Genomic DNA, 25,790 nt, shown 5'->3' with positions numbered 1-25,790 from the left:
ACTGACAAAAATTGCAATCCAAAATTGTTTAGATGGACTTTGACACCCCCCCCCCCCCCAGCTTTACAAATTTTAAAAAATACCACTGCCCATGTAACATTAACTTAAAACATGGAAGGGCTGTAGTGGGCTTACATCCCATTTGATGCATCTAAAACCAGTAGTTCTAGGATGGGAGTGTCATGACAGCCAAGTGTGGGAAACACACTGCTGCTGCTGGTGAACTATCTGCTGTCTGTACTAGGGAGGATTTTATTTGCTAAAACATGGATCTTGGAAGGGAACTACAGGAGGCTTTCCATGGTTAATTAATGGGCAGCAGATGTCTCTTCGGGGTCTACTCTGAAATCATTACCACAATCGCAAATTGCACATGATGGAGACCATAATCCCAAATACTGAAAGTGTAAAATACTGACTGTCATAACATCAAAAATTATGTTACAAACATTATGTTTTTTCCCTGCAACAGTGTAGTATTCAGAGAAAACTACATGTGTAAGTATCTAAAAAAAATGTTTTCTTAGTTGTGAATTTCACTTCCTTACAACACAAAGCCTAATATACTTAAAAAGCCATAGTATATTAATTAAATGCGTTATATCTTTGACAACCTTACTATAGCTTTCACAAGCACGAATGTTCGATAAAAGTATATTCAGTACTAGTCGTTTGCATGTCATTAAAGATCTATACTTAAAACAATGTTTATTTAGATTCAGTGTTTTTGAAAATAGTACATGCATCCTTTCATTATTTACCACTAGCTTACTTTTTTGAGAATATTCTGTTAAATACAGAGTTTCTAAAGTTCTTCCAGCGATAAACGTAAAGTCCGTCATTTTGAACAGGTAAGTACTAAAAATCCTTAAAGGTATACATAAAGATTTGGCTTAACTAGTAAATTTGCGACATAATGAACACAAACTGTCAGTATTTTTAACATTTGGGATTATGGTATCGATCATGTGCAATTAGCGATTGTGTTAATACGAGATTTCAAAGTAAACTCTTCTTGAGACGCATCACAGCCACAGTCCATGGAGGAAATAAGGCTGGGAGAGAAGGCTCCAGAGGAGCTACATATACAGGACAGTTGTAGTATGAAAAGTGTCTCTGAAAACTGGAGATGAACAGGTTCTATTTATGCTGTAAAAAGAACTGAAGGAATTATCCTGTTTGCAAGATGAAGGAAGTCTTGAATAAAAGGAGCAATTTTTTTTTTTAACAATTCTAATATTTTTTGACAGGAACCTCTTTATTTGGCAACCAACTTTCAGGAAAATCATATGTATCCTGAAAGGACGAAATTGTTGAACTGATCTTTTGGAAAGAACCTAGCAGTGTGTGAAGGACTGTTTTTGTTGAATTGAAGTTTAGAAAACAGCATAGCAGTGCACAAAAATAGTTTATTTTAAAGTTGCTCACCATTTTGTGTTATCCCAGTAAACAGACCTACATTCAAAAACTGAGAAGCTGGGTTCAAAGAATAATCATAATACTGTAAATCCTGCTAGATGCTATAATACATATCACGAATGCCAGATACAGTGGGCACAATTTCACTGCAATGATTTACCACACCCAAATATTACTGGTCGTAATCGTCTGCAATACCATGACTTTTAATGCAGACTCCTGGTATGTGGTGATACCAGAACAGTCCCCTTCTCTCCAAGGTACAGAGATCAAAGAGTTGGTATATATATATATATATATATATATATATATATATATATATATATGTGTGTGTGTGTGTGTATGTCTTCGGGGGCTTGCTCCCCTGCAAAAACAAGTGTAAAGGAGAAAAGCAATGTTGGAGATTTACTTTTTCCCTGCATTTTCAGTTTTTCAGTCCCCTTTTTTTTTTATTTTTTACAGCAGCATTTTGGGACTCAACATTGTGAGTCTTGACATTTCAATAGGAAGCCTTTACTAACAGATATGTCAAACAGCACTGCAAGTATTATAGCAACTGTTGTCAGACTTGTAAAATATAGTTTTATGCTTAGAATACTGAGAGAAATTCTCAGTTGTAATCAGCATCTTACCTAAGATGACTTGTTAGATATAGAAGGGAGTACTGAATTACAATATACTGTATTGGAGACACTTTGCAATCTGTGCAGTGTATTTTGATAGGACAGGTTTGACATACAGTATATTTACACAGTAAAGTGCAATGAATATTACATTTATATAAATGTATGCTGTTCTACTCTTCTGCACGTCATCTGTAATGCTGTTGGTAAGTCACATACAGCTAATGGAGTAGATCATAGGCTCTGTGCATACACACATACATACATAAACAGTTGCTGCAAATGGGTACTACACAGATACTGTGGCAATGTTATACCCATAGTGACCCGTATATGACATGGCTATGTGGTAGTTTGCTCCTATATACATCTATCTCTGTGCTCTATTAGTGAAACTATTATGTGTAAAAATATCTAATGTGCAAAAATATGTGACAGCATAACGAAGACTGCATAAGATCTGTTTGTATAACGTCAGCTCATACAGTAAAGCTCACAGCTTTCATTTGCATATAACTAACAGGTACACAGGTATGATACATAATATAATAATAACAATTTATTTCATTTAGTAAGGAGTTGTCCTAACATAAGAGAACATACATTTATTATAAATGGAATATGTCTTACATATATTACAGTTGCATACTGTAGCCATCAACTTTCTAATGGATATTGCACATGGGTACAATATCATTGTGTAGACTGGTCTATAACCCTATAATTTCATGACATTATATATATATACATATATATATATGTATATATATATATATATATATACACACACACACACACACACACACACATACACACTATATATATCTACACACACACACACACACACACACACACACACACACACACACATAAATACACATATGGTTTACTATTGTTTGTGCGAACGACAGTCTGACTTTTGGCAGCAGTGCTGCCGACAGAATGTCGTGCACAAAACTCAAATGGATGAGATAGTCGAACACACTTATGCGAATGCAGTAGAGCATTCGCATAAGTGATATGACTATCTGCACGGAGATCGTGGTACAGTGGGGATTGAAAATTCATCCATATCCCCACTGTAGTGCGATCTCCGAGTTAGAATATATTAGTAGAGGAGGGGGTGGGGGTGCAGGGGGGCTTCCCCCCTGCAAAAACATGACATGTCATATAGGAGTCTGATTTACATCAGCGCCTGTATGGCTATCACATGATGGTTTTGGTAACAACATCGACTCAAATGTGTTGATCATTTGGGTCGACATTGTGGCTATTCGCTGTTCGTGTTCAGTATTACTTTTCGTTGTTTCGAACAGCAAATGTTTTGCCATTCAAACAAACGATAGTAAACCTATACACACGCACATATATATATATATATATATATATATATATATATATATATATATATGTATGTATATATACACACACACAGATATCCCCACATATATACCTAATGACATCAAATGGAATGTACATTACTATAATACTAATACTGAATATATGCATATTACTCATCATTTAATGCAATATAAAAGGTATTGTTCTTTTACAAACTCCATTCTTTGCAGCATCTTATTGTAATGTGTACACCTCAAACAGAAATGTCTATTGACTGACATTGTCAAATACACATCCCCTTACTCCTTTATCCCCCACATGCATATACTTTTGAAATGTTTTTTTATACCAATACACAGCTAAAACAGTTATTTTTCTCTGCAATAATTCACATTTTCCCACGACTCTTTTTTAAAAAACATATATATATATATATATATATATATATATATATATATATATATATATACACACACACACACACATATATACATACATACACACACACACACACACACACACACACACACACACACACACACACACACACACACAAAACACATATTAAACTAACAATGTACAACTGCATACTAATGTGTACACACACCATAAAAAACACACGTATACTGTCGTATACATATATACTATTTACATACTGCACAGGTATACAACATTGGAACCACAACTTTAATGAAAATTGCTTATTTAAAAAAAAAAAAAAAAAAAAAAAAAACAGCATACATTACACACACACAAATATATTTAAATCTTTCCATTCTTGAAATATCACTGTTCTTATTTGCAGGAAATAAGTATACTACCAATGGCATTTGGTATGCTGGATTTGGTGCAGCCACACTCAGCAAATGTGGTTCAAATACAGGAGCATTTGCCTGACGTACATTCATCAGAATACCAATGGAGGTGGACACAGGAGACTAGGAAAAGACTGGAATATCAAGTGGTCCTATTAATTTCAGTCAAAATCCTATTGGTAACAGTGGAATAACTCACTTCTACAGATCTATCACTACTATATAGCTTTATCACATGCTAGCAGCTCTTACATCTCTTTGGTTGTGTCCTGATTTGTTTGCAACATATTTGCACTGTTCACGCAAGCATTTGCAGTATTGTGTCTCTATCATTACTACTAACTTTCTGGACAATATATGTGCTTACAAATGTTTGCTGCATAGCTGAACTGTTGCAGATTATTTGCAGGTATTTGCAAGTGTTCAGACATTTATCATTTAAATAAGTATCTTTATAGGGAAGTATGTACAGTATGTGAGTGTAAGTAGAAGGAGATGTGTACACGTGTATACTTATATACATATGCATACAGGCGTGCACACACACACACACACACACACACACACACACACAATTACATGTATATTGATTTGAACTTCTATCTAGCTTATATCTATATGTTAGGTTTCCTCATCAACCCTTCCTTTTATATCATCCTATCCATGTTTTGGTTAATGTTGTTTTGATTTGTATCACACCCTACACCTTTGCCTATATCCAAGAACCAATTCTTAGCCAACCTTTATCTTCCTATTTAAAAACAACGGGGTATGTCCCTACAACATATGAAATACCTGTGCCCCACTGGCTTCCCTTTTCCACTGTCCCTTGCCTGCTAATAACCACATACTAGCCATCTTTACAATTACTGCCACCCCTGAAGGCATTTGCATTGCCAAGTGATACCCACAAATACGTCCAGCATGTTTGCATTATACTGTATACTATTTAAATACCTGAATGGCAGATCTGGGGTAATTTTACATAATCTAATTAATTCTGTAGGCAAATTTTTACAGATACAAATGAATACAAATATGAAGGATGCTTTCATATTTATCCCTAATTACCATACTCATTTTAACCATTTTTGGAATGGGTATGCTACTTCATATATTTCTTACAATACATATTACCGTTTTTCAGACAAAGTACATAGCTTTCTGTTTTTCTTGTTTTGTGCATTCCTGCACCTGTGCTATTTTTGCTGCTTCCAAATGAGGAAATATTGCATAACAGATGCTATTATGTTGCCCAAAAATGTCTTCACCTGCGACTCATTAATTATGCAAATTTAATCCAATATTCAGCAAGTAATCTTCACCGCCTGCAAAACTGTGCAGAGATTTTTGGAATCCTGGTGATATACAACAGCTTTCATAGAATTACTTGACTTTAGAATATTAAAAAAAAAAAAAAAACAGCTAAAACTAACAAGATAACCACTGTAACATCATTAACAATGGCCATTGTGACCCCACCTATATTCACCATTCACAATTTAGCTGTTTCTACAGAAAATTAATGACCATTTTTGCTTACGAAACTGCCACAACTTTTAGACATACAAACATTTTGCATGGATTTCAAAATCTCATAATTAAACATAGTGCCACATCTCCAAAACTGTTCATGTCTACTGAACTTACTACATGAGCCAAAAAAACAGCAACTGTGCTTCAAAATAAGTTATGTATTCCGATACATTTATATAACGTTCATATCACAGAGCACGACACTGGAAAATATTTATCACCTGCCTACTTTTGCACCCCATACACATTTTCCACAAAAACTGGACATCAGATGCTGCAGATATTAAAGTCTGAATGACATAAATGAGAATAATTAAAATATCATGGGTATCCTCAAACATACAAGTTGGCATACTCATTTACAGAACACACTAGAACCTATCAGGTGTCATGTTGCTCCTAAAATTGGCTGCTTATGAATACAAAAGTACACAATACAAACGTCAAGTGAAAGTTTGTCAATGATTCAGCAGGCAGCACACTCTCCTCAGATACTACAAGATCATAAGGCTGTAGGTTCTATCCCCAAACCAGGTGCTTGCACTCAAGCACCAGTACTGAAACTGTATTCCACTTGCGGGAAGCTGCACTCTTGAGGTGCTGTACTTCAGAACAAACATTATATACAGCTTGCCCTTGATCTCAGTCATAAAAAAAGGCATCACAATAAGGGCCTGGTACATTCAAATTTTGGGTCCTAGCATCTAGCAACATTTAAGATTTCAAACATTTAAGTGTATTAACTTTTATGTACTCATTTATTTTCTGTTGTTAACTTGACAGGTACCATTCAGCTTATAGACAATTTTCAGGAGAAACCCAAGGTGGTATTTTGTAAAGACTGGGATATTTTGTCCAACACACTGGTATGTATCATGGGATCTTAAATATCCACCTGAGCTAACACCAATTAAACTAGACAAGGCCTCTGTTTAATTATTTTCATATGAAGGATAGAACTCACACCAATTAAACTAGATGAGGTCCCTGTTTAATTTTTCATCTGAAGGACAGCTCCTCAGGAGTGCAGCACCAGAAAAAATTACAAGCACCCAACTGGAGACTAAATGCAGCTCCTGCTCTTATGATACCTATAGTGTGTTTGCTGGCTGCTGTATTGACACTGACACAGTGCTTTATCAGAGAGATCATGAGCATCCCTAGTTTACAGCTGTGCAGTATAATATAATACTCATATATTTCACTCCTGTATGTATGCATGTGCTCACACATATATGTACTTGTAAGCAATGCATTAAAATAGCTTTCCTAATGAGAGTCATTCACAGAGAACCATTAGTACACAGAGTATTACTGTGTTGCAAATTCTTATTTACTGTATATTCATCATCACAGAAAAATGCCACACATAAAAGCATGACACAACTGTGCAAAGCACAGTTACAATAAGGAATGCAAGCAAGGTATAACCAGTCACAGGCAGAGATAATACAGCACATAACAGCTCTCTAACGGCATACATACATACACACGCACATAATACATACTGCAATTAAGCAGCCATAACAATGAATATTAATTACACAGAACAGACTGACTGACATATACCACTAAAGATACATGTTGCATTTTCCAACACAAATATGCAGTGTCTTGGCAGCCAGAAGACCAACAGCTTTGACAAAGCAAAATGCAAAAGATTACACAAAATATATACTATACTGGAAAATGAAGTATGAAAATTGACAGCCACAAACCAAGCCACATCAACATATACTAGCTGTGTAGAACTGTTCAGCTAGAAAAAATGTGTATGCAGTAACCCACCTTAGAAATAGTGACATTACGAAGTCCTGCAGCCGGGGGGATCAAAACTAATCCATGTGCCATGTCACTAGTAGAGACATGCCTCCCCTAAATATGTACACATGCAAAAAAAACACCTTAAATAAATAAAACATGCTCTATTCTGAGAATACAGACGGGAAGATAAATAAAAATTGCAGACTAATCCAATGTTACATTACAAGGAAGGCCAGCTTCACTCACTAGGATCACTAGAAAATGACCTCATATTTTGAGGGAAACACTTTTTTCAAAAGATATTTCAAAAATATCACATTTAGAATGGTTTAAGCCAAACCTTCATTCACATGAATAATCCTATACTGCATTTACTAAAACCAGATTAAAGATTACATGCATGTCACTAGGTGGGGGTGGGGGCGACATTTGCAAACACATTTTACAAGACTACATAGTCCTTTCTAATTCCAGTTAAATTTACTAGTCACAGACCGCTTTAATAAAACACACGAAATCAGAAAGTAAATGCATGTTTTCCATACAAAAAGCTGAGCGGATCGCAAGAAAACGGACAGTTCAACACGTTCAATTACGACTGCATGAAGAAAACTGCAAGGCATGGTGCAAAACCCAGCACTGTCCCATACATTTTATTTCAGGGGGAGGAGGGTTGGTTGATGTAATCCCCCTAGTAGTTAATATACTGTAGGAGGAAACGAGCTGTCAGTGCATGTGATGAGAACATAAAACCCGTCTGGAAAAAAAAAAAAAAAGAGACATTTCATTGACCAACATATGATGCACACACCGATTTTGCAGGTTAACATCGTGTCCTAAATATTTTTAAGCAGGCGATTTTAAAGTACAAAACAGCAGTACAATAAATACTCTTGTGTTACTACTAAATGCATCTTCCAAACATTCCTTATTTTCAAAACAAGAAATGGCAAAACAATATAAAAATTAGTATCACTCTTCCCCTCCTACCCCCACACAGAGGTGTGCTAAAGGGGGGGGGGGGGGGGCTCCTCCTCTTTATCCCTTGAACACCATCCCCTTCTTTCCTGGCTGACGGTCAAAGTAGAAAAAAAAAAGAACTGCACTACAGTGCACAATACAGGCAACGCACACTCACACACACAAATATACACACACCTACTTACACAGACAGTCTAGGAATCCGAATCCACAAAATCCAGCCTCCTGTCTCCTCTCTTTCTGTCCACCTCTGGTTGTGCCCCTTTTCTCACGTTTCCTTTTTTTTCTTCTATTTCAGCACATTTTCATTTTTTCCAGGGGCTGGGAGAGGAATACACCTTTCCTTAAAGCTATACCCCTCCCCCTTACCCCCAAATCACCTACCTATTTACAGCAGAGCCCCATTCCCACGGAGACTGACTCTGGTACCCAGAATCCTCAACTCTCCTCCCTCCCACATTTTACTCATACATACACAAAAAAGAGAGACCGACTGAAGAAATATGATGCCTTCAACCTTTAACTAGCCACACACTTCTCAGTGATTGACATCATCGTCCAACCACTGTGAGAAACAGCTGAGTAAAATATGCAATCATCTCTGAGTGGGGCTGGACCAAGTGTCGAGAGACGTGTATTTAAACCAGTAGAAATTGGTTGTGATAATAGGCGTTATTTTACTTTTGAAAGCCAATGAAAGTATATCTAGGGCGGAGATGAATTTTAGAGACTATGTCATCTGTTATGTGGTGAAGTCAGTTAAAGGGAAAGGCCAAAAGTTTAATTTTTGTACTCTTTCTCTTTATTATATTATAGGTGTGTTGCACGTAAGATGAAATTTGATATGTGTTACGCTTACTATTTCCTGGATACCATACAAAAACATACAAACAAATAAATGATGTGGGATTTTAAAAAGAAAACGTCACATAAGTGAGGATCGTTAGTGCGTGGTACCACAATAGTAAAACCTATATGCGCAAATAAGTCCAGTCAGCCAGGCGGGGTGTATCACCTTAACAGTTTTTCACTTGCCACTCGTGTTGAATTTGTTGTGACATTTTAACATGTATGGCTTCTTTCTGGTATTGTTTCGTGATGCTCAGTAACGTTTATAATATGCAGACCGACATGAAGTCCCCGTACTGTTAGTTTTCGTACCTTTTGCCGAAACGCTAAGATGGCAAAGAGCTTTTGCAATCCACTTATTTAAGATATAGTGAAAGATCGACAGCACGTCATTTTCCTTTGAATCTAGTAGAGCAAATTTGGAAATAGAACGAAATGTACAGATAACATACAGAGACTGTACGGCTGGTCTGAGCTGTGTCATGTACACGCATGGACAACAACATTCTGCCTAGTACCACTCTATAAACCATAGCACTCAATCTTCCATCACCTAAATGTGGAACATTTCCTCACAAAATGTAGGACAAATGGGTAAAATGTGGAACACTTGGTAACAACTTCCTAACACCTTCAATGAAGAAGCTCACAGCATGGCTAAAATGTGTTTTATACTCATGTAAGGTTCGTTTCATGAATTGATGTGATTAAGTGTTATTTATTAACATGGATATTGGTTAAAGCAATTATAATGTGTGACAGGCAGACCTTTCTGATGTGGAACGGTTAGGAACGTGGCCCTTAATCAAGGAAGTTTGTTGTAATGAGGTATACTTGAGAAGTAAGATACCAACATACAACTGTGTAGCATTAAGCAGCAGACAAGCTTTTGCACACCACAAGGCAGAAACAAGGTTATAACTTGCTGGTTATTCCAAGGCATACGGTACCACTCCTTTCAGAAAGGTTTGCGTAAGATAAATTTCGATCTGTAATGTATTTCTTTACAATACTTAGCCAACCACAAGATGGATAAGTCGGCTCGTGGACAGCTCTGTTACACGGTCCCAAAATAAGAAACATGTTCAGTTAGCACTTGGTTGATGTGTGTTTCTAGTTTTATCGGCATATCGTATATTGCAGTTAAAATACAAGTGATGGAATTGTTGGACATAATTTTCAAGAACTGAAACACAGCCCACCCCATTCCCCCCAAAATGTTTATTCTGATGCAATTAAATAGAAACCGTGGGCTGCTGTTGGTGTGTATTCTACAAATAATAATAATCGTTCATAATTTGAACAGTTATTAAACAGAAACACTTCTGAGTTTTCAGTCATTTTAAGATATTGTTTAAAAGTACATATACTAACCATTCAGCATCCAGTTTTAGGTACAGATATTTATAGTAAAACAATAGCTCACCAGCAGTTTTACTGTAAAGAACTTGTATGCTGAGTTACTTGTCTCTTTTCCATACTCTCAGCAGTCTCTGCGTAGCAGAATGTCATACTACGTTTTAGAAGGCAGTTTATCACCCAAAGTGGGAGCTGTACAGTTTACTGCTTTCTTATTTTCCACTTGCTTAACAACGGGCAGTTCATGTAAGAAATGCCAGTTGAATCATAAATGTCTGACATTAACCCGTGTAAGTGACATATTTTGCAATACAATATTTATAAAAATTTGACATTAACTAGAATTTTGCTAGATGAAAATTGTACTCCAACACGTTTATCTCTGCTTTTGAAAACTGGATGTTAACCCCCGGATATATTGTTATTGCCTATTCAGATTATAATAACATTTGTCCAAAGATTCCAGCAAGTCATTGTTTCATTTGCACAGTTTGTCAGCAAAATCCTATTGATGTCCTGTCAGACATGTCAAGCATTGCATGAAACATACTGTTTTATTCATCATTTATTTATTTATTTCCATGCTTTAGTGACATCATTGCTTGAGTGAAAACAATTGCTAGTAGCTGTTTGATAGGGGAACACAACCTTGAACAGTTTGCACTCTCCAGCCTTGTCTGTGATAGAGGAATGTGTTTGAATTTATTCAAAACGCTGCTACAACCAAGATGACTTGAGCAGCACTGCATTCATTACAGAATACATTTGTGACCTTTTTGCCTACTTTAGTAACATCACGGTTAAAGTACAATGATATGTGGAGGCTGTTTGAAATGGAGACATGGCCACAGATACACTGTCTAGGCACGAGTGAATTGAAATTCTTACAGTGGTAATGTTGTTTATTTAATTATAGTAATGAATGACCCAACATTATATTGCTTAACGTCAATGAAGGGAGTTAAGTCTCTGAATTGGATATCCTTATAATATGGCAAACAGATAACAAGTATGATACACCATGTTGCAAAATCTCGGTTGGTGTCTCCACAACAAAGTGATTATTTTGTCTACCTTGATATTACTATATCACAAAACAGTAGAAGAAGGAGTATTAGAGCATGTGTAGTATACGCAGTACAGACGTCATTGTAACCTGTACTGAAAAGAAAAAAGTTAATTCTATAAGTGTCAAGACTTTGAATTGGAAAGGTCACTTTATGTTATTGCGATTTAGTAACCAAATGGTATGTTAAGAATAGGGTTAAACAATTAGCAAGGATATGACCTTTGAGAAAAAACAATACTTATGACTGGATAGTTATAAGTGATTTAAATTATGATTGGTAGCAGGTTAATAATATACTATTAGATACCATTAACTGTTAAGTTTCTACTCATCTGAATCCTTTAACTAATTGTAATATGGTTGTGATATTGCAGTCTTATGACTGATAGATATAAAGCTGGTGAAGTTAAAGTGCCGAACATGTTCATAGGTATTTACTAGGCATGCAGTCTAGGAGACCACTAAAGAGCCTACACCAAATTCCTAATTGCTTCAAAGCACTATCTTTTCGAGTGATTTGCTCAAGGTCACATGGTAGGCCAATTAAGGTAGAGAAAATGAAAATGTTTTCATTTTACCATTTTTAAACATATCAAAGCAGCAAACAGAAAAAAAGAGTTAATATACAAGAAAAATTATCTTCAGTATATCTTATCTTAATAAATTACTATTAAACATGTTTCTCAAGTGCAAGTTACAATTCAAAATGTCAGATGAATGAACAATATGGAGACAGTGTGATCTCAAGGTCTTTCACTTCAAAGTTTATGAGGCTTGATCAAACAACATTAATTTGAACAGAAAAAGAAAATCATCAAAACCTCTTGTTTTCAGATTGTGACCAGCTAGCAATAGCTCTGGCTAGGATTTATTCTGGGATGAACTAAATAATAAACAAAGATTAAAAAAAAAAAAAACAACAGCTAAAAAAGAAGTGATTCATCTTCCTCAAAACTGAGTGAACATTTTCAATAGCAGGATGGAAAGAAAGCCTATTTGATAGGTTTACTAATTCCCCTTCCCTTTTGCCATCTTTGAAGTAACTTGTTGATACTTTTTTTTCAGGACCCAGCTGTCATGAAGAAGGGATTTATGGGTCTGGAGGAATTTATAAGCTGAAATAATTACTTCCTTGCTCTTATAATGTTATTTCAGATCTGGAGAAGGAGGACATTGTAGCTGAAAGACTGAATATTATCTATCTATCTATCTATCTATCTATCTATCTATCTATCTATCTATCTATCTATCTATCTCTTGTCTTGCAGTTGGCCCAGAAGGTAAAAGCTGTGAACTGTAGCTCCTGTGGTACAGAATTTAATTCCCTTAGCCCTCATTTGCCTACTGTGTGACCTTGAGCAAGTCTTTTAACCGCACATTGCTCCTGGGTTGCCCCTGAAAAAGGACTGTCTGTCCAGAGGGCCTACCTAGTTAGCAAATTGGTGCTATTATTATTATTATTTACATTAAGACACACATATAGTACATATATATAAAAAATATATGTGTGAGTGTGTGTGTGTGTGTGTGTGTGTGTGTGTGTGTGTGTGTGTGTTTGTGTGAGAATGCCTGCATGTGTGTGTGTGTGTGTGTGTGTGTGTGTGTGTGTGTGTGTGTGTGTGTGTACATATATATATATATATATATATATATATATATATATATATATATGGGTGTAGGACAGCCAAATGAATTGCAGTGTGCCAACACCTGCCTGGTTAACATCATTTGATCGACACAGACAGATGGTTGACAGGTATGAAATATTGACAACCCCTGTGTAGGGGAATATTCCCTTTCCTTGGGGACCTTGTGACCTTGGAGTCAGTATATATAATTAGCAGGGGGGTTTGCCCGCCCCTGCAAAAACACTAGCCGTTGGTTTAGTCTGCTCAGGGGTAATCCCCAGAGCTCAGTATTGATGACTTTGACATTAAGATGTCGATCTATTGGGTGTTTGCCACACTGTTTGTTCAATCCAGTAGTTTGCACCTATATATATATATATATATATATATATATATATATATATATATATAAAACACACACACGTAAAATATATATTCATATTACCAAAAGTGTATTTGTTATGACTTTTCCTGTACATGAAAACATGAATATATTTGACGTATTACCTAAAAATATCTTCTGTGTAATTTGTTTGGGGGTTTAAAGCTCAAATGTCTTACTATATGAAGTCAAGTATCAGAGTGATGTATTTATACAAGCGGATTCTATACTGAATTTGTCATTGGATAAGAAAGCAATTAAAGTTCTGTATACATTGGCTATGACTTCTAATTATTCTCACATATTTGTTATTGTAGATGCCATGAGGCTTACTGCAACTTTTAGTCTGCTGTGTACAAGGCTATAACCAGGAGAAGCCCCAGGTTAAAAAAACAGCCATATTCAAATAAGGTTATTACCAAAATCAGGAACATTTTCATGTAGACAGGGATCTTATTTTGGAAAACACTGAATATTATAGTCATGGAAATGGAAGAAAAAGGAAGAAGGTGTTTTCTAATATGGTGCAACTCTCCAAACTTTTTGAATTTCATGAGGTGCAAGCAAAAGATTTCTCTCATTTAATAGATTATGACCAAGGGTAAAGTTCTATCATTTGAGGTTAGGCTGTCAGGAGTAGATCCTCTGCAAGGTGTTGATTAGCAAGAGGAAGTAGTTCTAGAGTACAGTTCTTTGCCAAGTTTTACATCCCTTCTCTGCTGATAAGAAGAAATTCAGTACGACTCTTGTAGTTAACCTGTGATATTGATACAGAGGGTGCCATCACTGTCCATGTCTGTCTGTTCCTTTCCTAGAAGTGACTATTCCATTTTAGACAAAGTTTCCTCAAATAAAAATGCAGTGTTAATTGAGGGTGATGTATTCAAATGTTGCAGTAACTTCAATGTACAGTGTTTTGTAAAAGGGTTACAAGATGCAGTTTCAGACTGACTTTTTTTTTATTTTAAAGACATTTGAAGCTCTAGCAGTTGGGGAAAGTAGGAAGCTAGGAATTCTATATAGATCAAAACACTTCCTTACTAATTCAACAAAAACAACTCTTACTACCAACTACCTATTACTTTCTCATCTATAAGGTGCACCAGTCCTCACCAATCTATAGACTTCATTAATGAAGAAAAGAGAATACTATAATAAAATAACATAATTTGCAGCTAACAAAACCTATCAAACCTATAGCTGTTCTGTACTCAAAATACTAAACTAGCTTAAACTAATCCACCACCTGGCATGTACCCAGCTAGTCATTAACCATAATAATAATACATATACCTTTAGCTTGCCCTGATGTCAGCTCTACCCTCCATTGCTATTACCCCAACAGATCTTTTTGATCTAATAATGATAATAATAGTAATAATAATAATAATAATAATAATAATAATAATAATAAAAACTCCTCTATCAACAAAACTCAAAAATATGCTGGAAATGCCCTGTATTCTAATTCAGGAGCTAAGAACTGGAACTCATTCCCTACTATACTTAGGTCAATGGATAACCTCCAAACCTTTAAAATGGCACTAAGATCATTTCTAGCTAACTCATGACTTTCACTCTTGTACTACTCCAAGTTAACAAAAAAAAAAAACACATTTTGCATGCTCCACCTAGTCTCCCAGTCAATAATTTTTACATTTAGTCTAGTGTGGGTCCCATGAAGGAGCAGGATTCTATTGGGCTGAGTAGGTCCAATTGCTCTAAGAATGGCCCTGTAAGTATCCTTTTAGCTGGACATTGTTTTTAATTTATTTTTGCATGCTGTTCACAAGATAAAATCTACAACTATCCATCACAGGGTCTTAGTCTATGAGTAAATACTTACTTGTTGAATGTGGACCTCCTCTTGGCTTCAAAATAAGGTAATAATTGACAGTAAATAAAGCTATTTATGTCTACATTTAGTGGTTTCTACAGTGAAGGTATGGTCTGCAACTGATATTGGGTGCTATGAGTGTTTATGTTGTACTAAACAGAAAAAGACAAACATGGGCATAGCTTTTAATGTTAGATTGGTAACATATTTATCCATGTTCAGAATATATGATGCAAGCTTTTTACAGACATACAACAACAACAACAAAAAGAACAATGATCCAGTTTAGAACTGATGTTGAAGCAAAAGAACTGAAAGAACATTTGTTAACTATATGTAAAGAAGCAATGGACACTAAATAATATATGATGAAAGAGGACTGTGGACTGGGGTATAGGAATGTAGAGTAATACTGAAAATGGAAAATGATATTGTTATGCATGTCCCTAGTATTATTAATGTTCATGGTAATAGGGGGTTTGTGAAATACAGAGGTCAACCAAAGACATTATTTTTGTAGAAAAATTATCATTTAATCAATGAATGTGATAAAAAATATGTTATTTATGTGGTAAAATAGGGCATAATAGGGCTATACTAAAATAGGGCTATATTGCTCAGACAAGCTCCTCGTGGTCCTGCAGAGTGGTCCTAGCTACAGGGAAATCAGAAAAGCGACTACTTTCTGGATTTAAGTATCTTTGCTTTTTTTTTCACTTGGAATACCTTCTGTAGCTTACCCTGAACTAGCTTGAACTGTTTTTTAACTGTTTGCTGCATTATTTTAAAATCTGCACTTAAAGTTACATTTTAGTCGAATTTGATCGAAAGTTTGTTTGTTTGTTTAATTTAACTGTTGAGGCTGCCCACTAAAGTGTGCTAGCCTGTGTAACTGATTTATCACTGTTTCTGCATTTTCTGTGTGTTTCTATCAAAAAAACAAAAAAACAAAAAAATAATTCTTGTTTTCCCGCCTCTCCTCGACTAGTTTAGACCAGTTTCCAGGCATTGCTGTATTCTGGGCTGTGGTGTAGTTCCTGTGTTATCCATTACCTTACTTGGATAGGAGGAAGTTTCTTTGCTCACCAGTGGGAGGGGGAGCCTTGAGCAGCCTACCTGTCCCTGTAGGAAGTGACCTCAGCACAAGAAGCTGTAGTAATTGGTTGTTTTGGACCATTTCTAGCTCTTGTGTAGTTCACTGTTTAAAATCCGCCTCTGGGCATTTTTTTCTGGCTATACTGCTCAGACAAGCTCCTCGTGGTCCTGCAGAGTGGTCCTAGCTACAGGGAACTCAGAAAAGCGACTACTTTCTGGATTTAAGTATCTTTGCTTTTTTTCACTTGGAATAGCTTCTGTAGCTTACCCTGAACTAGCTTGAACTGTTTTTTAACTGTTTGCTGCATTATTTTAAAATCTACACTTAAAGTTACCTTTTAGTCGAATTTGATTGAAAGTTTGTTTGTTTGTTTAATTTAACTGTTGAGGCTGCCCACTAAAGTGTGCTAGCCTGTGTAACTGATTTATCACTGTTTCTGCATTTTCTGTGTGTTTCTATCAAAAAAACAAAAAAACAAAAAAATAATCCTTGTTTTCCCGCCTCTCCTCAGCTAGTTTAGACCAGTTTACAGGCATTGCTGTATTCTGGGCTGTGGTGTAGTTCCTGTGTTATCCATTACCTTACTTGGATAGGAGGAAGTTTCTTTGCTCACCAGTGGGAGTGGGGAGCCTTGAGCAGCCTACCTGTTCCTGTAGGAAGTGACCTCAGCACAAGAAGCTGTAGTAATTGGTTGTTTTGGACCATTTCTAGCTCTTTTGTAGTTCACTGTTTAAAATCCGCCTCTGGGCATTTTTTTCTGGCTATACTGCTCAGACAAGCTCCTCGTGGTCCTGCAGAGTGGTCCTAGCTACAGGGAACTCAGAAAAGTGACTACTTTCTGGATTTAAGTATCTTTGCTTTTTTTTCACTTGGAATAGCTTCTGTAGCTTACCCTGAACTAGCTTGAACTGTTTTTAACTGTTTGCTGCATTATTTTAAAATCTACACTTAAAGTTACATTTTAGTCGAATTTGATTGAAAGTTTGTTTGTTTGTTTAATTTAACTGTTGAGGCTGCCCACTAAAGTGTGCTAGCCTGTGTAACTGATTTATCACTGTTTCTGCATTTTCTGTGTGTTTCTATCAAAAAAACAAAAAAATAATCCTTGTTTTCCCGCCTCTCCTCGGCTAGTTTAGACCAGTTTACAAGCATTGCTGTATTCTGGGCTGTGGTGTAGTTCCTGTGTTGTCCATTACCTTACTTGGATAGAAGGAAGTTTCTTTGCTCACCAGTGGGAGTGGGGAGCCTTGAGCAGCCTACCTGTCCCTGTAGGAAGTGACCATAGCGCAAGAAGCTGTAGTAATTGGTTGTTTTGGACCATTTCTAGCTCTTTTGTAGTTCACTGTTTAAAATCCACCTCTGGGAGTTTTTTTCTGGCTATACTGCTCAGACAAGCTCCTCGTGGCCCTGCAGAGTTGTCCTAGCTACAGGGAACTAAGAAAAGCGACTACTTTCTGGATTTAAGTATCTTTGCTTTTTTTCACTTGGAATAGCTTCTGTAGCTTACCCTGAACTAGCTTGAACTGTTTTTTAACTGTTTGCTGCATTATTTTAAAATCTGCACTTAAAGTTACATTTTAGTCGAATTTGATCGAAAGTTTGTTTGTTTGTTTGTTTAATTTAACTGTTGAGGCTGCCCACTAAAGTGTGCTAGCCTGTGTAACTGATTTATCACTGTTTCTGCATTTTCTGTGTGTTTCTATCAACAAAAAAACAAAAAAATAATCCTTGTTTTCCCGCCTCTCTTCGACTAGTTTAGACCAGTTTACAGGCATTGCTGTATTCTGGGCTGTGGTGTAGTTCCTGTGTGTCCATTACCTTACTTGGATAGAAGGAAGTTTCTTTGCTCACCAGTGGGAGTGGGGAGCCTTGAGCAGCCTACCTGTCCCTGTAGGAAGTGACCTCAGCACAAGAAGCTGTAGTAATTGGTTGTTTTGGACCATTTCTAGCTCTTTTGTAGTTCACTGTTTAAAATCTGCCTCTGGGCGTTTTTTTCTGGCTATACTGCTCAGACAAGCTCCTCGTGGTCCTGCAGAGTGGTCCTAGCTACAGGGAACTCAGAAAAGTGATTACTTTCTGGATTTAAGTATCTTTGCTTTTTTTTCACTTGGAATAGCTTTTGTAGCTTACCCTGAACTAGCTTGAACTGTTTTTTAACTGTTTGCTGCATTATTTTAAAATCTGCACTTAAAGTTACATTTTAGTCGAATTTGATCGAAAGTTTGTTTGTTTGTTGGTTTAATTTAACTGTTGAGGCTGCCCACTAAAGTGTGCTAGCCTGTGTAACTGATTTATCACTGTTTCTGCATTTTCTGTGTGTTTCTATCAAAAAACCAAAAAAATAATCCTTGTTTTCCCGCCTCTCCTCGACTAGTTTAAATCAGTTTACAGGCATTGCTGTATTCTGGGCTGTGGTGTAGTTCCTGTGTTGTCCATTACCTTACTTGGATAGAAGGAAGTTTCTTTGCTCACCAGTGGGAGTGGGGAGCCTTGAGCAGCCTACCTGTCCCTGTAGGAAGTGACCTCAGCACAAGAAGCTGTAGTAATTGGTTGTTTTGGACCATTTCTAGCTCTTTTGTAGTTCACTGTTTAAAATCCGCGTTTGCATGGCTTTGCGCGGTTGTGCGCATAGCGGTTAAACAAGGTTAAACTTCTTCTGGCTCCGCCAGGTCTGCTCTTCAAATTTTCCCTTAAGGAAGCTCTACTCTTAGTAAAATCAGACTACTCACTATATTATAAGCCTAGCACTTGTTCTCAATACATCTCTACTAAGTAAGCACTCTCATACTAAGTAAAGCACTACATCTACTTACCACCCCTGTGAATATCCACTTCCCTTAAAGATACAGCACTCCCTTATACTGTTCTAGCATGTCGAGTGGTAGATTACTGGCATCCTCTCCAGTTCAGCTGGTCAATCTGGGTATCTTGAGACAATGCTACAATTGTCTCATGTATACAGACAACCCTCTCCTCCTCCCAACAAACACAAATACATGTGAGAGATGCAACTATATAGCCAAACTGGAGGCTGAACTCTCTCAACTCAGGGCTGGCATGACCAGACAGGAGGAGTTGGTAACCACACACACAACAATCCCAGTCCCACATAGACCTACCACAACTGCAAACCAACCACATAAAAACACAAAGACATACTCGGAGGCTCTAATAAAAAAACTTACCAAAACAACAGAGGCTCCCAAAGCAGACATCCAAAAATCCACCACCTCAAAACAAAACACATGCAACACATACTTCAATAAATCAGTGTGTCAACCAATCACAGCCCTTAAGGCCAAACATCATGCCTGATACACTAGTAATAGGTGACTCTATAGTCAGAGACACTGATGTCCCGCTGACCAGGCTGAACAAGGAGAGGGTGACTGTGTGCTGTCTATCAGGAGCTAAGATCCGCCACATAACACACGCACTCAAGTCACTCCAAAGCAAGTACAAATATGACTCCGTCATTGTCCATGCTGGTGTGAATGACCTGAGACATACCTCCCTGGACTACATGAAAAGAGACATAGAGGAGCTCTCTGATTATGTAGCCCAGGCTGGTATGACCCTGACCCTGAGCAGCATCTTGCCCTCACCAAGAATGATACCACAATACAAAGACAAGATGATCAGCTTTAATAATTGGCTCAAGTACTGGTGTCATTCTAAGGGGAGCCAATGTCTGTCTGCCTGGGATGACATGTTGGACAAGCCACGCTGCTTCGCAAGGGATGGCTTACACCTGTCACCACTGGGCTTCCGGATATTGGCTAAGGCTCTTGCCACCCCCATAGTGACTTTTTTAGGCAAGGCTCAAAAGACAAACCCACCTCCTTAGAAAACAAAAATGGAAAAAAACTAAGGGTAATGCTGCTCAACGCCAGAAGTCTAAATCTCAAGATGCAGGCACTTGATGCACTCCTCAGCATGGAGAACATCGATGTCTGTGCAGTAACTGAAACCTGGTTCAAGGCTCCTGAGAGCACCCCAGCGCTACCAGGCTATACCTCGTATCACACTTTTCGGCCCCAAAACGCGGGCCAAACCACAAAGGGAGGGGGAGTGTCCATATTCATCAAGGACACCCACACCTCCAGGTTAGTAGCAACACATGAAGCATCAGAGACCATACAGGTGCAACTAACCATAGGCAAAACTGCTATACAACTGGTAGCATGTTACAGACCACCCTCCCAATCTCAAGAACCCCACTCAGCCTTCCTGAAGACATTGGAGGATATGAATGTATCACAAAATACCATCATACTGGGAGACTTCAACTACCCAAACATAGATTGGGTACATTATTCTAGCCCTAATACCCTAGCCCAAAGGTTCCAGGAATTCATAAATTCAAATGCACTGGAACAACTAGTCATCTCTCCCACTAGGGGAGATAATATACTAGACCTGATCATCACAAACATGGGGACAAAATGCTCCACACCGGAAGTATACCCCTCACTAGTGAGATCTGACCACAAACTAATCACCCTGGATATACATATCCCACCTCCACCCCCAGCACAAAAGACCACAGTGAAAAACTTCTCAAAAGCAGACTTCACTCTACTTAAGACTGAGATGGTATCCTTTAAGCCCACTGTGCCAGTGGATATCACATCCCACAATGCAGAATCCTTCACAAATGCTTTCTATGGACATCTCCAAAAATGCATGGATCATGCAATCCCAAATAAATCCAAGTCCCTCTCAACCAAAGGCAAGCGTCCTGTCTGGTGGACCTCAGCCATTAACAAATTGTATAACAAAAGAAGGAAGCTACTGCACGTCAGAGCAAAATCCCATGAAGGGAAGACATCTCTGATCAACATTAGCAGAAAACTACGTTCTCTCATAAAAACATCCAAGGCCAACTTTGAGAGAAAAATCGCTAAGGACACTAAAGAGAACCACAAAGCCTACTTCAGCTATGTTAGAAACCTGGGTGGAAACCCTCAGATATGCTCAGAGTTGGTTCACAACAACAAAAAATACACTGAACCCACAGATATTGCCAACATTCTGGCTGACAGGTTCAGTGCAAATTTCTCCCCTCCATCACCCCCAAAAGAAGAAATACTTATCCCAGCTGAATGTAATCTCCCTGTCATCTCAGATGTCCAAGTGAGAACCACCCTAAACAAAGCTAAAAACACAGCATCAATGGGACCTGACGGTATCCCGGGTTGCGTGTTACGTGAACTCCAAGAGGAGCTAAACCCACACATAAAAATGCTATTTAACCTTAGCCTTACTTCGGGATATGTACCTGAACACTGGCGTACAGCAACAGTGGTCCCACTCCACAAAGGGGGTGCCTCTACAGACCCTGGAAACTACCGCCCCATAAGCTTAACCAGCCTGGTCTGCAAAGCTATGGAAAGAATCATTATGGAACTCATAAACAGAGACATAGGGGACCTACAGACATTTGACCCCACCCAGTTTGGCTTTGTAAAGGGCAGATCCTGCCTTTTGAACCTGGTTGACTTTTTCGAAACAGTCACTAGAGCCATTGATGAGGGCAAAGCAGTCCATACAGCCTACCTGGACTTGGCTAAGGCCTTCGACACAATACCCTACTCAGACATCATAGATAAGCTCAACAGCTTAAACGTAAACCCTTATGTCACTAGATGGGTTGCAAACTGGCTAAAGGACAGAACCCATAAAGTTAAAATCACTGGAGCAATGTCAGACTCAAAGCCAGTCACAAGTGGTGTCCCACAGGGATCTGTCCTGGGACCCCTCTTGTTCGGCATTTATTTCTCAGATGTTAAAGCAAACATGGGAGGGCTGTGGCTGACAAAGTTCACAGATGACTGCAAACTAGGTGCCATAGTCGATACACCAGCAGACACGTATATCCTACAAAAAGGCCTCACAGAAATGGACAACTAGTGCCGGAGTCACGGCCTTAAACTAAATGCCAAAAAATGTATAGTCATCCCCTTTGGGAAAAACAAAGTACCCACAAATTATCACATAGACAGCAACCCACTGAGTATGGAAAAAGTAATCAGAGATCTAGGGACCCAAGTCGACAGCGACCTCTCATTTGACACCCACGTTGCCAAAGGGGTTAGAAAAACATTCTACCTTGCACACCTCATCATGAAGGGATTCACATCCAGATCCAAGGATGTCATTGTACCCCTATACTCCTCCCTCATCAGACCCATGATTGAGTACAATGCCCCATTTGGTATGTACCTCACCCGGCATTTGCAACAGCTGGAGAGACCACAAAAGTACCTCACCAAGAGGATCAAGGGTCTCCAACATATGTCTTATTCTGCCAGACTAAAGAAACTTCAGCTCTATTCAGTAGCATACCGCCTGCTCAGAGGTGATCTCTGCCTGACGTACAAGGCCATGTCCAATCAGGATCTGATGGACATGCTCCACCTCAACAAATCCAAATCCATCAGGACCATGAGAGCTAAAGACTTAAACCTCAGCACAAGTATGAATAGGACATGCTGGAGGGATAGATTCATAACCCAGAGGCTTCCCATGCTTTGGAACAAGATCCCAGTTCATATTAGGCAGAGCCCCTCACTGACTCTCTTCAAGAGAAATCTTGATGAGTGGATGGGAGATCGTAAGTTTACCCCAGGGGTCACATCTGTGTCACTGCTAGACAGGGGCACAGTAAACTAATTCTATTATATAAGGGGACCTTCATTGTGCCACTACTAGACAGAGGCACAGTATTCTAAATTTATTCTGTACATTTTTTGTACCATTTCATGGGGTGGCAAAAGCCACATCACTATGGCTAGGCTTACAAATGCCCCAGGGCAGATAGCCTAGTACTATACTATGAAACTATGAAACTATAATGCATAATGCAAAAATGTGATTTAAAGTGCAAAAAATGTGGCAATATTGACCATTCATGGCTAGAATATGAAACGAATGTGCAAGAAAATGAAAATGAAGTTATACAGGAGAAAGAGATAAAATAATGTGTTATACAAGAAAATGTACAAAAAAGATGTGACTAATAAGGCGGCTATACATGAAGGTGAGAAAAGTAACAAGGAAAAAGAATCAGAGGAGAGAAGTAACAGGAAGCTGACTGGCGTACAGTAAGAAATAAAAATAATTTGATAGGAAAAGCAGTTAAAGAAAGGAGAAGAAAATTTAAAAATATAATGCTTAGAGAAAATAAGAAAGGAAAGGGATAAACATTTTGTTATACTAACTGTTCTTAAAAGCTGAAAATATTCGCTTTAAATGTAAACAGTATGAAAAATCTTAAGAGAAGAATAGGTATATTACAATGATGCATACTTCTCTACTGTACAGATTTTCTCAGGATATCCAGATTTTTGCCTCATATTTTTGGTCTGTTCCTCATAAAATTTTGTTGACAAATTAGTGGGATAATCTAAGGATTAAAGTCAGTAAATAATGACATGCATTTGAGTTTCAGACTTCATATCCTTTAGAAAATGCATGCTAACACAAATTCTGTTATTCTATAAGAGCAAAATTTAAAATGTGTCCCTATTTTGGGGCCTTTGTCCCCCCATTATGTTGGGCTTTGTCCAGATTTCTTGCACTAAGATGTTGCTAGGTATGTATGGTGCGCTGCAGTAGATGCACATATTATTGTTTTAAAAGATATCAGATTATTAACAGAGGAAGAGACACAAGCTGAAAAACTTTGGAATGGTGGGGTAGTTTGGAACATGGGGAAAGAAACGTGCTCGGACATGTGTATATTATGTCAAGAAAGCAGTAAAATATTAGATGTAACAATAGTGGAACTAGGATGAATTATTGCAATTGACTTGAGATGGAAAAAATATGTGTATAGAATAATATCTATATATGCATATGTAACAAAAATGAGAGAGAGAAATGATGTTCAAAAATATTGTTGAATATGTTTGTATAAATATGGACATGGGTGGTGGGTGATTTTAATTGTAATTTAAGAAAAAAAAAGAGCAAATGTGATGTTAAAATGATTAAAGAAATTATGAGATGTGGAAAGTTAAGTGTATGGGAGAATAACCATTGGACCTACAAAAAGGAATGACATTAGGTCAGAAATTGATTATTTTAATAGCTGATAGTTTAAAAGTTAAAAAGGAATTAAGTATGTTGTATTTTTAGATCATTTGGCTATATGGGTTAAAGAATAGGAAAAGGAATAAAGAGAATTAATGAAAAGGAATTAGATTTAGAAGAGAGAAAAAATAACTTATGGAAATATGGAGAAATAATATGAATATAAGAGAGTTTTATGAGAATTGCACTGCTTGGTGGCTTAATTTTAAAAAGAAATATAAAAAATGTCTTTAGAATGTATAAGGAAGAAAAGAAGAAAAGAAAAAGAGAGATATAAGATATTAAGTTAAGAAACATTGAGAGATGTATTAAAGGAGAAAAATTCCTTTTTATGAAAAAGAAAAACAAATATATAAATGAATTAAATTAAAATTAACAACTTGTTATATAAACAAAAAAAATATTGTTTACAAGGAAAGAAAGATGTAGCACCATATTTGAGTAAAATCATAAAAGAAGGAAAATAATTAGAAAATTAAGGAATAAGGAAGGTAAGCAAATAAGACAGCAAGAAGGAATAGACAAAATAGTTAAATAATATGTATTGTAATTATTTGTTAAATGAGAAGAAAACATAGAACAAATTTATAAAGGTGAAAAATTAAATAACGAAGATAATGAGTATTCAGAACAAAAAATAACTATGAAAGAATTGAATTAAATTCTAAAAGATTTTAACATGAACTCTGCGACAGGACTGGATGGAATTGAATATGGTATATATAAAAATGAAGGAATGGCAAATAATTTTTATAGAAGTTATGAATGAATGGTTAGGAACTGGAATTAAAGAGAAAGAAATCTGTACAGGAGTTATACAATTTATATTTAATAAAGGAAATAAAGAGAAGATGAAAAACTGGAGACTTATAACATTGACTAATACGGATTATAACATTTTCATGAAAATAATAACAAAAAAGTTACAAAAAATGGATAGAATATATAACCAAAATGTATTCGGAAGAAAAGGAAAAGGAAGTCAGGAGGTGGG

General features: G+C 37.1%; 1 protein-coding gene across 1 annotated transcript in view; it reads right to left on the bottom strand.

Annotated features, from left to right (window-relative positions):
* PPFIA3 (PTPRF interacting protein alpha 3) overlaps window positions 1–8,917 on the bottom strand; it is a 2,479,399-nt gene extending 2,470,482 nt beyond the window's left edge. The window contains exon 1 of the mRNA XM_044083361.1: window positions 8,665–8,917. The gene's annotated coding sequence lies outside the window, so the exon portion shown is untranslated. The remainder of the gene's footprint in view (window positions 1–8,664) is intronic.
* Window positions 8,918–25,790: the final 16,873 nt, after the last annotated feature.

The sequence above is a fragment of the Protopterus annectens genome, chromosome 9.part0 (assembly GCF_019279795.1).
Source record: "Protopterus annectens isolate FY-2018-M chromosome 9.part0, PAN1.0, whole genome shotgun sequence".
NCBI classification, from domain to species: domain Eukaryota; kingdom Metazoa; phylum Chordata; order Ceratodontiformes; family Protopteridae; genus Protopterus; species Protopterus annectens.
Note: the sequence above shows the minus strand (reverse complement) of the source record. Positions and strands in the feature narration are given on the sequence as shown.